Source organism: Triticum urartu, chromosome 2A (genome assembly GCF_056163025.1).
Source record: "Triticum urartu cultivar PI428250 chromosome 2A, HENAU_Tu73, whole genome shotgun sequence".
Classification (NCBI taxonomy): Eukaryota; Viridiplantae; Streptophyta; class Magnoliopsida; order Poales; family Poaceae; genus Triticum; species Triticum urartu.
Genome location: NC_141874.1, coordinates 606,960,665 through 606,973,483, shown reverse-complemented (window position 1 = coordinate 606,973,483; position 12,819 = coordinate 606,960,665).

The window sequence follows — 12,819 nt, the reverse complement described above, 5'->3', positions numbered from 1 at the left end:
ACTATCGCTACCGCTTAGTGATAAAATAAAGCATTACATCGCGATTGCATTGCATACAATAAAGCGACAACCATATGGCTCCTGCCAGTTGCCGATAACTTGGTTACAAAACATGATCATCTCATACAATAAAATTTAGCATCATGCCTTGACCATATCACATCACAACATGCCCTGCAAAAACAAGTTAGACGTCCTCTACTTTGTTGTTGCAAGTTTTACGTGGCTGCTACGGGCTTAAGTAAGAACCAATCTCACCTACGCATCAAAACCACAACGATAGTTTGTCAAATAGACTCCGTTTTAACCTTCGCAAGGACCGGGCGTAGCCACACTTGGTTCAACTAAAGTTGGAGAGACTGTCGCCCGCAAGCCACCTATGTGCAAAGCACGTCGGGAGAACCGGTCTCGCGTAAGCGTACGCGTAATGTCGGTCCGGGTCGTCTCGTCCAACAATACCGCCGAACCAAAGTATGACATGCTGGTAGGTAGTATGACTTATATCGCCCAGAACTCACTTGTGTTCTACTCGTGCATATAACATCAAACCATAAAACCTAGGCTCTGATACCACTGTTGGGGAACGCAGTAATTTCAAAAAAATTCCTACGCACACGCAAGATCATGGTGATGCATAGCAACGAGAGGGGAGAGTGTTGTCTACGTACCTACGCAGACCGACTGCGGAAGCGTTGACGCAACGTAGAGGAAGTAGTCGTACGTCTTCCCGATCCGACCGATCCAAGCACCGTTACTCCGGCACCTCCGAGTTCTTAGCACACGTATAGCTCGATGACGATCCCCGGGCTCCGATCCAGCAAAGCGTCGGGGAGGAGTTCCGTCAGCACGACGGCGTGGTGACGATCTTGATGTTCTACTGTCGCAGGGCTTCGCCTAAGCACCGCTACAATATGATCGAGGTGGAATATGGTGGCAGGGGGCACCGCACACGGCTAAGGAACGATCTCAAGGATCAACTTGTGTGTCTAGAGGTGCCCCCCTGCCTCCGTATATAAAGGATCCAAGGGGAGGGGCTGGCCGGCCAAGGGGGGCACGCCAGGAGAGTCCTACTCCCTCTGGGAGTAGGATCCCCCCCCCAATCCTAGTTGGAATAGGACTCCTTGAGGGGGGGAAAGAGAGAGAGGGGGCCGGCCACCTCTCCTAGTCCTAATAGGACTAGGGAAGGGGGGAGGCGCGCGGCCACCTTGGGCTGCCCCTTTCTCCTTTCCACTAAAGCCCACTAAGGTCCATATAGCTCCCGGGGGGTTCCGGTAACCTCCCGGTACTCCGGTAAAATCTCGATTTCACCCGGAACACTTCCGATATCCAAACATAGGCTTCCAATATATCAATCTTTATGTCTCGACCATTTCGAGACTCCTCGTCATGTCCGTGATCACATCCGGGACTCCGAACTAACTTCGGTACATCAAAAATGCATAAACTCATAATAACTGTCATCGTAACGTTAAGCGTGCGGACCCTACGGTTCGAGAACAATGTAGACATGACCGAGACACGTCTCCGGTCAATAACCAATAGCGGGACCTGGATGCCCATATTGGCTCCTACATATTCTACGAAGATCTTTATCGGTCAGACCACATAACAACATACGTTGTTCCCTTTGTCATCGGTATGTTACTTGCCTGGGATTCGATCGTCGGTATCCAATACCTAGTTCAATCTCGTTACCGGCAAGTCTCTTTACTCGTTCCGTAATACATCATCTCACAACTAACTCATTAGTTGCAATGCTTGCAAGGCTTAAGTGATGTGCATTACCGAGAGGGCCCAGAGATACCTCTCCGACAATCGGAGTGACAAATCCTAATCTCAAAATACGCCAACCCAACATGTGCCTTTGGAGACACCTGTAGTGCTCCTTTATAATCACCCAGTTACGTTGTGATGTTTGGTAGCACACAAAGTGTTCCTCCGGCAAACGGGAGTTGCATAATCTCATAGTCATAGGAACATGTATAAGTCATGAAGAAAGCAATAGCAACATACTAAACGATCGGGTGCTAAGCTAATGGAATGGGTCATGTCAATCAGATCATTCAACTAATGATGTGATCCCGTTAATCAAATAACAACTCTTTGTCAATGGTTAGGAAACATAACCATCTTTGATTAACGAGCTAGTCAAGTAGAGGCATACTAGTGACACTCTGTTTGTCTATGTATTCACACATGTATTATGTTTCCGGTTAATACAATTCTAGCATGAATAATAAACATTTATCATGATATAAGGAAATAAATAATAACTTTATTATTGCCTCTAGGGCATATTTCCTTCATTGATATGGTATAGGCTATGTGATGATATGAGATCATGGGACTATAAAAGATTGAAGTTGGAATTTCATCAAAAGTATTACCCTATGCATCTTGTTCATCGTGATCGCAATTATATATATAATTTCTAGCCTCGCGAAGGAGAAGCATCGCTCAAGCTTGGGAGAGGCTTAAATCAATCTTATATTCATGCCCCAATCATGAGCTCTCAAGAGAAATGATCATCCAAATTTTTTATGGTCGGCTTTCTGAAAACAATCGCACCATGCTCGATACTTCTTGTGCTGGCTCTTTTATGATGAAGACTATTGAATTTAAATGGAATTTATTGGATAGAATTAAACGCAACTCTGAAGATTGGGACCTCGACGAAGGTAAGGAGTCAGGTATGACACCTAAGTTTGATTGTGTTAAATCTTTTATGGACACCGATATTTTCCATAAGTTTAGCACTAAATATGGACTTGACTCTGAGATAGTAGCTTCTTTCTGTGAATCTTTTTTGCTACTTATGTTGATCTCCCTAAGGAGAAGTGATTTAAATATCATCCTCCCATAGAAGTAAAAGTAGCTGCACCTATTAAAGTTGAAGAAAATACCGTCACTTATAATGATCCTATTGTTCCTACTTCTTATGTTGAGAAACCACCTTTCCCTGTTAGAATAAAGGATCATGCTAAAGCTTCAACTGTTGTTCGTAAAAGCAACATTAGAACTTATACACCTCCCGATCAAGTTAAAGTAGAACCTAATATTGCTATTGTTAAAGATCTCTTGTCTGATAATATTGATGGGCATGTTATTCAGTTCGAAGGTGAAACTGCTAGAATTGCTAAACCTTGTGCTAAAGATAAACATAGACCTGTGGTAGGCGTGCCTGTTATTTCTGTTAAAATAAGAGATCATTGTTATCATGGCTTATGTGATATGGGTGCGAGTGCTAGTGTTATACCGCATACTTTATACGAAGAAATTAAGAATGAAATCGCACCTGCTGAGTTAGAAGGTATTGATGTCACAATTAAACTTGCCAATAGAGATACTATTTCACCAATTGGAATTGTTAGAGATGTTGAAGTCTTGTGTGGGAAAACTAAATATCCTGCTGATTTTCTTGTTCTTACTTCTCCGCAAGATAGCTTTTGTCCCATTATATTTGGTAGACCCTTCTTGAACACTGTTAATGCTAGGATAGATTGCAAAAAGAATGTTGTTACTATTGGCTTGGATGATATGGTTCATGAGTTTAATTTCTCTAAATTTAGTAAACAACATCGTGAGGAAGAATTACCTAGTAAGGATGAAATTATTGGTCTTGCTTCTATTGTCGTACCTCCAAGTGATCCTTTAGAACACTATTTGCTAGACCATGAAAATGATATGTTCATGAATGAAAGAAGGGAAATAGATGAAGTATTCTTTAAATAGGAACCTATTCTGCATCACAATTTGCCTATTGAAATCTTAGGGGATCCTCTTCCACCCAAGGGTGATCCCGTGTTTGAGCTTAAACCGTTGCCTGATAATCTTAAATATGCTTATCTTGATGAAAAGAAGATATATCCTGTTATTATTAGTGCTAACCTTTCAGAGCATGAAGAAGAAAGATTATTGAAAACTCTGAAGAAGCATCGTGGTGCTATTGGATATACTCTTGATGATCTTAAGGGCACTAGTCCCACTCTATGTCAACATAAAATAAATTTGGAAGCAGATGCCAAACCAGTTCGTGATCCTCAATGGCGTCTGAATCCTAAAATGGAAGAAGTGGTAAGAAAAGAAATACTAAAGCTTCTGGAGGCAGTTATAATCTATCCCGTTGCTCATAGTGAGTGGGTAAGTCCTGCCCATTGTGTCCCTAAGAAGGGAGGTATTACTGTTGTTCCTAATGATAAAGACGAATTGATTCCACAAAGAATTATCACAGGTTATAGGACGGTAATTGATTCCCGCAAATTAAATAAAGCTACTAAGAAAGATCATTACCCCTTACCTTTTATTGATCAAATGCTATTATGAAAACACACACATTATTGCTTTCTAGATGGTTATTCTGGTTTCTCTCAAATACCTGTGTCGGCTAAAGATCAATTAAAGACTACTTTTACTTGCCCTTTTGGTACTTTTGCTTATAGACGTATGCCTTTTGGTTTATGTAATGCACCTGCTACCTTTCAAAGATGCATGATGGCTATATTCTCTGACTTTTTTGAAAAGATTTGTGAGGTTTTCATGGACGACTTTTCGGTCTATGGTTCCTCTTTTGAAGATTGCTTGAGCAATCTTGATCGAGTTTTGCAGAGATGTGAAGAAACTAATCTTGTCTTGAATTGGGAAAAGTGCCACTTTATGGTTAATGAAGGTATTGTCTTGGGGCACAAAGTTTCTGAAAGAGGTATTGAAGTTGATAAAGCCAAGGTTGATGCTATTGAAAAGATGCCATGTCCCAAGGACATCAAAGGTATAAGAAGTTTCCTTGGTCACGCCGGATTTTACATGAGGTTCATTAAGGACTTCTCAAAAATTTCTCGGCCTCTCACTAATTTACTGCAAAAAGATATACCATTTGTCTTTGATGATGATTGTTTAGAAGCATTTGAAATACTTAAGAAAGCATTAGTCTCTGCACCTGTTGTTCAGCCACCTGATTGGAATTTACCCTTTGAAATTATGTGTGATGCTAGTGATTATGCTGTAGGTGCTGTTTTAGGGCAAAGAGTCAATAAGAAATTAAATGTTATTCATTATGCTAGTAAGACTCTAGACAATGCTCAAAGAAATTATGCTACTACTAAAAAAGAGCTTTTAGCAGTTGTATTTACTTGTGATAAGTTCAGATCTTATATTGTTGATTCCAAAGTAACTATTCAAACTAATCATGCTGCTATTAAATACCTTATGGAAAAGAAAGATGCTAAACCTAGACTTATTAGATGGGTTCTGTTGCTACAAGAATTTGATTTGCATATTGTTGATAGAAAGGAAGCTGAGAACCCCGTTGCACACAACTTGTCTAGGTTAGAAAATATTCGTGATGACCCACTACCTATTAATGATAGCTTTCCTGATGAATAGTTAAATGTTATAAGTACGTCTCGTAGTACTCCATGGTATGCTGATTACGCTAATTATATTGTTGCTAAGTTTATACCACCTGGCTTCACATACCAGCAAAACAAAAAGTTTTTCTATGACTTGAGACATTATTTTTGGGATGACCCACATCTTTATAAAGAAGGAGTAGATGGTGTTATTAGACGTTGTGTACCTGAGCATGAACAGGAACAGATCCTACACAAGTGCCATTCTAAGTCTTATGGAGGACACCACGCTGGAGATAGAACTGCACATAAGGTATTGCAATCTGGTTTTTATTGGCCTACTCTCTTCAAGGATGCCCATAAGTTTGTCTTGTCTTGTGATGAATGTCAAAGAGTTGGTAATATTAGTAGACGTCAAGAAATGCCTATGAATTATTCTCTTGTTATTGAACCGTTTGATGTTTGGGGCTTTGATTATATGGGACCTTTTCCTGCCTCTAATGGATACACACATATTTTAGTTGCTGTTGATTACGTTACTAAGTGGGTAGAAGCTATTCCAACTAGTAGTGCTGATCATAACACTTCTATTAAAATGCTTAAGGAAGTTATTTTCCCCAGGTTTGGAGTCACTAGATATTTAATGACTGATGGTGGTTCACACTTTATTCATGGTGCTTTCCGTAAAATGCTTGCTAAATATGATGTTAATCATAGAATTGCATCTCCTTGTCACCCTCAGTCTAGTGGTCAAGTAGAGTTGAGCAATAGAGAGCTCAAATTAATTTTGCAAAAGACTGTTAATAGGTCTAGAAAGAATTGGTCTAAGAAACTTGATGATGCATTATGGGCTTATAGAACTGCATACAAAAATCCTATGGGTATGTCTCCGTATAAAATGGTTTATGGAAAAGCATGTCACTTACCTCTCGAACTAGAACATAAGGCATATTGGGCTATTAAAGAGCTCAACTATGATTTTCAAACTTGCCGGTGAGAAGAGGTTATTTGATATTAGCTCACTTGATGAATGGAGAACCCAAGCTTATGAAAATGCCAAGTTGTTTAAAGAAAAAGTTAAAAGATGGCATGAAAAAAGGATACAAAAGCGTGAGTTTAATGTAGGTGATTATGTATTGCTATACAACTCTCATTTAAGATTTTTTGCAGGGAAACTTCTCTCTAAATGGGAAGGCCCCTATGTTATCGAAGAGGTCTATCGTTCCGGTGCCATAAAGATCAACAACTTCGAGGGCATAAATCCGAAGGTGGTAAACGGTCAAGGAATCAAACATTATATCTCAGATAATCCCATAAATGTTGAAACCATAACCCCGGAGGAATACATAAGGGACACTTTCCGGAACGTTTCAGACTCCGAAAAGGAATAGGTATGTGGTACGGTAAGTAAACCGACTCCAAAACAATTTTTAAAGCAATATTTCTCCGTTTTGGAATATTTAGAAAAATAGAAAAATAAATAGCAGTCCGGGAAGGACACGAGGGCCCCACGAGGGTGGTGGGCGCGCCCTACCCCTCTGGGCGCGCCCCCCTACCTCGTGAGCACCTCATGTGCCTTCCGGACTCCGTTTTCTTGCACGATATGTATTTTGGTCGGTAAAAATTCATTATATATTCTCCCGAAGGTTTTGACTCCCGTATCACGCAATTATTCTCTGTTCTTGTTTCGAGCTGTTTTTCTGACAGATCTAGATTATCATGACGTCCCCAAGTGCTTCCAAGGACAAGTTATTCGAGAAGGTCATCAACCCTTACCTCGCGGAGGTGCTGCGACACCCTCAAACCATTGAGATGCGTGATGGGTTGTTGCACATCCGCGATGTTGAGGGACCAAAGGGAACCGGAAGCGTGGAGACGAGGCTCGAAGCAATGGAGCAACAAGTTTTCAAGTGCAAGGGGATGGTGGAGCGTGGAATCAACGCTAGCCACATGATGCTCGCGGAGTTCACTAACAACTACAAGCCGGATGCCAAGAACACCGAGGAGGCCATCTTCAAGCCATATGAGAAGATCGAGCACCTCCAAGCCCAAATCTATGACCTGCAAAACCAAAACTGTGAGTATGAATATAGATTCAAAAGAATGAGTTTGGCTGCAGATTCGAGGATTCCGGAGACTCGATCATCCTTCTATGATGGTGAACCTATGCCTTGGAAGATGGATGACAAGCCCGCATCATCAACAACACCTCCACCTTCTTCACCAACCAAGGAGATATAATCACATGGGTATGGGCACTCCCCTTGGCAACTGCCAAGCTTGGGGGAGGTGCCCCGGTATCGTATCAAAATCACAACTCCTATCTTTACCGTTTTTCTTAGTTCGATCCTATTAGTAGTATCTTGATCTAGTAGAATAAAGTTTATCAACAAAACCTGTCCTGAACAGGATGGTACTGACTTTCATACAGGTGTTGCATGGCTGTCGTCAGCTCGTGGCATGATCTAGTTTTGTGTTTTGCTTTATGATTTCTCTTTGTAATCGAGTCCGTGAGTTATATATAATAAAGATTAGTGTTGAGTCAAGGGCTTGATTATTTTGCCATGATCTTGGGTGAATAGTAGAAAACAGAAAAAGAATAAAAGAAACAAAAAGTTCATATTGATCTTATTGAGAGTAATGACTTCACAAAGTAAGAGTATGATGATTAAAAGTTGTTGGGAGTTGGCAGACATAGCTTTGGTCATTGTTGCAATTAATAGGAAGTAATAAGGAAAGAGAGGCTTCACATATAGATATATTATCATTGACATCTTTTATGATTGGGAGCACTCATTAAAATATGACATGCTAAAGAGTTGATGTTGGGCAAGGAAGACAACGTAATGAGTTATGTCTTTCTTATATCTGAGATAAAGTATGTTGTCATGGATCCTCTAACTTGTTGAGCTTGCCTTTCCCCCTCATGCTAGCCAAATTCTCAGCACCAAGTAGAAATACTACGTGTGCTTCCAAATACCCTTAAACCAGTTTTACCATGAGAGTCCACCATATCTACCTATGGATTGAGTAAGATACTTCAAGTAAGTTGTCATCCGTGCAAAGCAATAAAAATTGCTCTAAATGTGTATGATTGATTGGTGTGGGAGAAATAAGCTTTATATGATCTTGTGATGTGGAAGTAATAAAAGCGACGGACTGCATAATAAAGGTTCATATCACAAGGGGTAATATAAAGTAACGTTCTTTCGCATTGAGATTTTGTGCATCCAACCATAATAGCGCATGGCAACCTCCGCTTCCCTCTGTGAAGGGCCTATCCTTTATTATTATCTTCTACCTTATGCAAGAGTCACGGTGATCTTCACCTTTTCTTTTTCATTTTATCCTTTGGCAAGCTCAGCATGTTGGAAAGAACATGATATATATATATATATATATATATATATATATCTAATTGGATGTAGGGGAGCATGAACCATTATTGTTGACATTACCCTTGAGGTAAAAGGTTGTGGGGCAAAACTATAAGCCCCTATCTTTCTCTGTGTCCGATTAAAACTCCGTAACCACAAGTATTGCATGAGTGTTAGCAATTATGGAGGACTAAATGATAGTTGAGTATGTGGACTTGCTTTTTAGCTCTGACATAGACTCTTTCCAATGTTATGATAAATTGCAATTGCTTCAATGACTGAGATTATAGTTTGTCGGAGCCCAATAAGGTTTATGATTTATACTTTTGCATTGTGAATAGATCATCACTTGAACATAAGTAATCATATGACAAAATCTATATATGTTGTTGTATGAGAATAATCATGATGCCTTCATGTCCGTATTTTATTTTTATCGACGCCTCTACCTCTAAACATGAGGACATATTTATTGTTATCGGCTTTTCGCTTGAGGACAAGCGAGGTCTAAGCTTGGGGGAGTTGATACGTCCATTTTGCATCATGCTTTTATATCAATATTTATTGCATTATGGACTGTTATTTCACTTTATGTCACAATACTTATGGCTATTCTTTCTTATTTTATAAGGTTTACATAAGGAGGGAGAATGCCAGCAGCTAGAATTCTGGGCTGGAAAAGGAGCAAATATTAGAGACCTATTCTGCGCAAGTCCAAAATTCCTGAAACTCCACGGAACATCTTAAAATAAATAAAGAAAAATCCTTGCCAAAGATGAAGGCTAGGGGGCCCACACCCTGCTCACGAGGGTGGGGGCGCCCCCCTAGGGCGCGCCCCCTACCTCGTGGGCCCTCTGGTGGCTCTCCGACGTCCATCTTCTCCTATATGAAGTCTTTCGATGAGAAAAAAATCGGAAGGAACTTTTCGGGACGAGACTGCGCCGCCACGAGGCGGAACTTTGGCCGAACCAATCTAGAGCTCCGACAGAGCTGTTCTACCGGGGATACTTCCCTCCGGGAGGGGGAAATCATCACCATCGTCATCACCAACGCTCCTCCCATCGGGAGAGGGCAATCTCCATCAACATCTTCACCAGCACCATCTCATCTCCAAACCCCAGTTCATCTCTTGTATTCAATTCTTGTCTCAAAGTCCGGGATTGGTGCTAGTAGGTTGCTAGTAGTGTTGATTACTCCTTGTAGTTGATGCTAGTTGGTTTATTTGGTGGAAGATCATATGTTCAGATCCTATATGCATATTATTACCCCTCTAATTATGAACATGAATATGCTTTGTGAGTAATTATGTTTGTTCCTGAGGACAAGGGAGAAGTCTTGCTATTAGTAGTCATGTGAATTTGGTATTCGTTTGATATTTTGATAAGATGTATGTTGTCTAGCCTCTAGTGGTGTTATGTGAACGTCGACTACATAACACTTCACCATTATTTGGGCCTAGAGGAAGGCATTAGGAAGTAATAAGTAGATGATGGGTTGCTAGAGTGACAGAAGCTTAAACCCTAGTTTATGCGTTGCTTCATAAGGGGATGATTTGGATCCACATGTTTCATGCTATGGTTAGGTTTACCTTAATACTTTTGTTGTAGTTGCGGATGCTTGCAATAGAGGTTAATCATAAGTGGGATGCTTGTTCAAGTAAGAACAGCACCCAAGCACCGGTCCACCCACATATCAAATTATCAAAATATCGAACGTGAATCATATGAACGTGATGAAAACTAGCTTGACGATATTCCCATGTGTCCTCGGGAGCGCTTTTCCTATTATAAGAGTCTGTTCCGGCTTGTCCTTTGCTACAAAAAGGATTGGGCCACCTTGCTGCACTTTATTTACTTTTGTTACTTGTTGCTCGTTACAATTTATTTTATCACAAAACTATCTGTTACCACTTATTTCAGTACTTGCAGAGAATACCTTGCTGAAAACCGCTTATCATTCCCTTCTACTCCTCATTTGGTTCAACACTCTTACTTACCGAAAGGACTACGATAGATCCCCTATACTTGTGGGTCATCAACATTCTGTATAAAGAAACTGAACTTGCACCACAACTGCCCAGTAGTAGGAGAGAGCACAAAAGTTACTGCTAAGTGGTTGGCACATGAATGTGGGCAACAGTTGAGGACAGACCCCAACACACCTGTCCAGACTATAATTTCAAACTTGAAGCAAAAGCATGGAATAGAGGTATCTATACATATGGCCTATAGGGCAAGAAAGCTAGCTAAAAATGTATTCCTAGGAGATCAAAAGGCATAATATCATAGGATAAGGAATTACCTAGAAGCTGTGCTAGAAACCAATCCAGGAAGTAGATGCATTGTCACAACAAAGCATCTGAAACTACATCCAAGCAAAAACCCAAGATTCCATGGCTTGTTCATCTGCCTCAATGCTTGCAAAGATGGTTTCCTTAATGGTTGCAGACCATTCATAGGTATGTGCACACCTACTAATTAACTAGTGACTACATTTGTATGTGCACACCCACTAATTTGTTGGTAATCTACTTGTTATCTTATATGATAGGTGTTGATGGTTGCTTCATAAAGTTGACAACAGGGCAGCAAATCTTGGCTGCCACTGGAAGAGATGGAAACAATAACATATTGCCCATTGCTTTTGCAATAGTGGACAAGGAAAACACAACAAGTTGGTCTTGGTTTCTTACTCAATTGAAATATGCCATTGGCGGTGAGTTAGATAAGTTTGGCTACTACACTATTATATCTGACAGGCAAAAGGTACTACTCTCTCTACTCCAATCATTGCTTGCAACCATAAACAATGTATTTGTTGTAGTATTTGTTTATTAATTTCATACATGGCATTGTTGTAGTATTCTCAAACTGTAGTTCATTCAAACAGGGCCTTCTTACAGCCATAAACAATGTATTCCCCAATTGCAAACAAAGATTCTGCCTTAGACACATTTATCAGAACTTTCAAACAGCTGGTTTTAGAGGGGAAGAGTTGAAGAAATACATGTATCAGGCAAGTTATTCCTATACTGAGCATGGTTATGTAACAGCAATGGAAGGCATGAAAAAGGAGTGTGAGCCAGCTTGGAAATGGCTATCTAGGATACCAAAACATACATGGGCTAGGCATGCCATGGACAACAATTGCAAAACTGACTTGGTAGTTAACAATATAAGTGAAGTTTTTAACAAGATGATACTTGATGTCAGAGGCAAACCCATTAGAACTATGGTAGATGGGATCAGGACAAAGTTGTTAGTGAAGTTCAATGCAAATAGGACAAAGACTGAGACTGCTAAGTGGCAGATATGCCCAACATATGCTGAGAAGCTAGAGGAAGCAAAACATCATTCTAGGTTTTGTCAGTCTATCAAAGCTAGACCTGATCTCTTCCAGGTGACAAGTGGAGAAAGCACATATGCAGTTAACTTGTTGCATCATACATGTGGTTGTAGGAAGTGGGACATGTGTGGAGTACCTTGCAATCATGGTGTTTCTGCAATCAACAAGGCAAAACTTGTGCCAGAAGATTTTGTTCATGATTTCTTCAAGAAACCAATGTATAAGGCAGCTTATAGTCCAATAGTTTTCCCTATGCCTGGGCCTGATTTGTGGCCAATGACTAGAACCCCTGACATTGAACCACCGTTGTTCAAAGAAAAGCCAGGAAACAAAGAGACAAAGAGGAGAAAGAGCAAGTTTGAAAAGCCAGCTCCAAAGGATACATCCAGGATGGCAACTATCACTTGTAGCAATTGCAATTGGACTGGGCATAGATACACTAGTTGCAAGCAGGCTCTTAAACCAGCCCTAGCTATGAGAATGAACCAGCACTAGGTAACTATTGTTGTAGGTTTTTGTACAATTTCACATACCAGTTTCTAACATTTGTATGTTGTAATTTCAGGAAAACAGGAGAGATGATACACCCAGAACTGTATCTGCTCCTGCTCCCATGCTACCAAGGAGAAGTGCTCCTTCTGCTCCTGCTGCTGCTCAAACTGCAGCTCCAGCTCCACCAGCTCCAAGGGCTCCAAGGGTAGCAAGGAGAGCTCCTTCTGCTCCTGCTATAGCTCCCAGTGCACCAAGGAGAG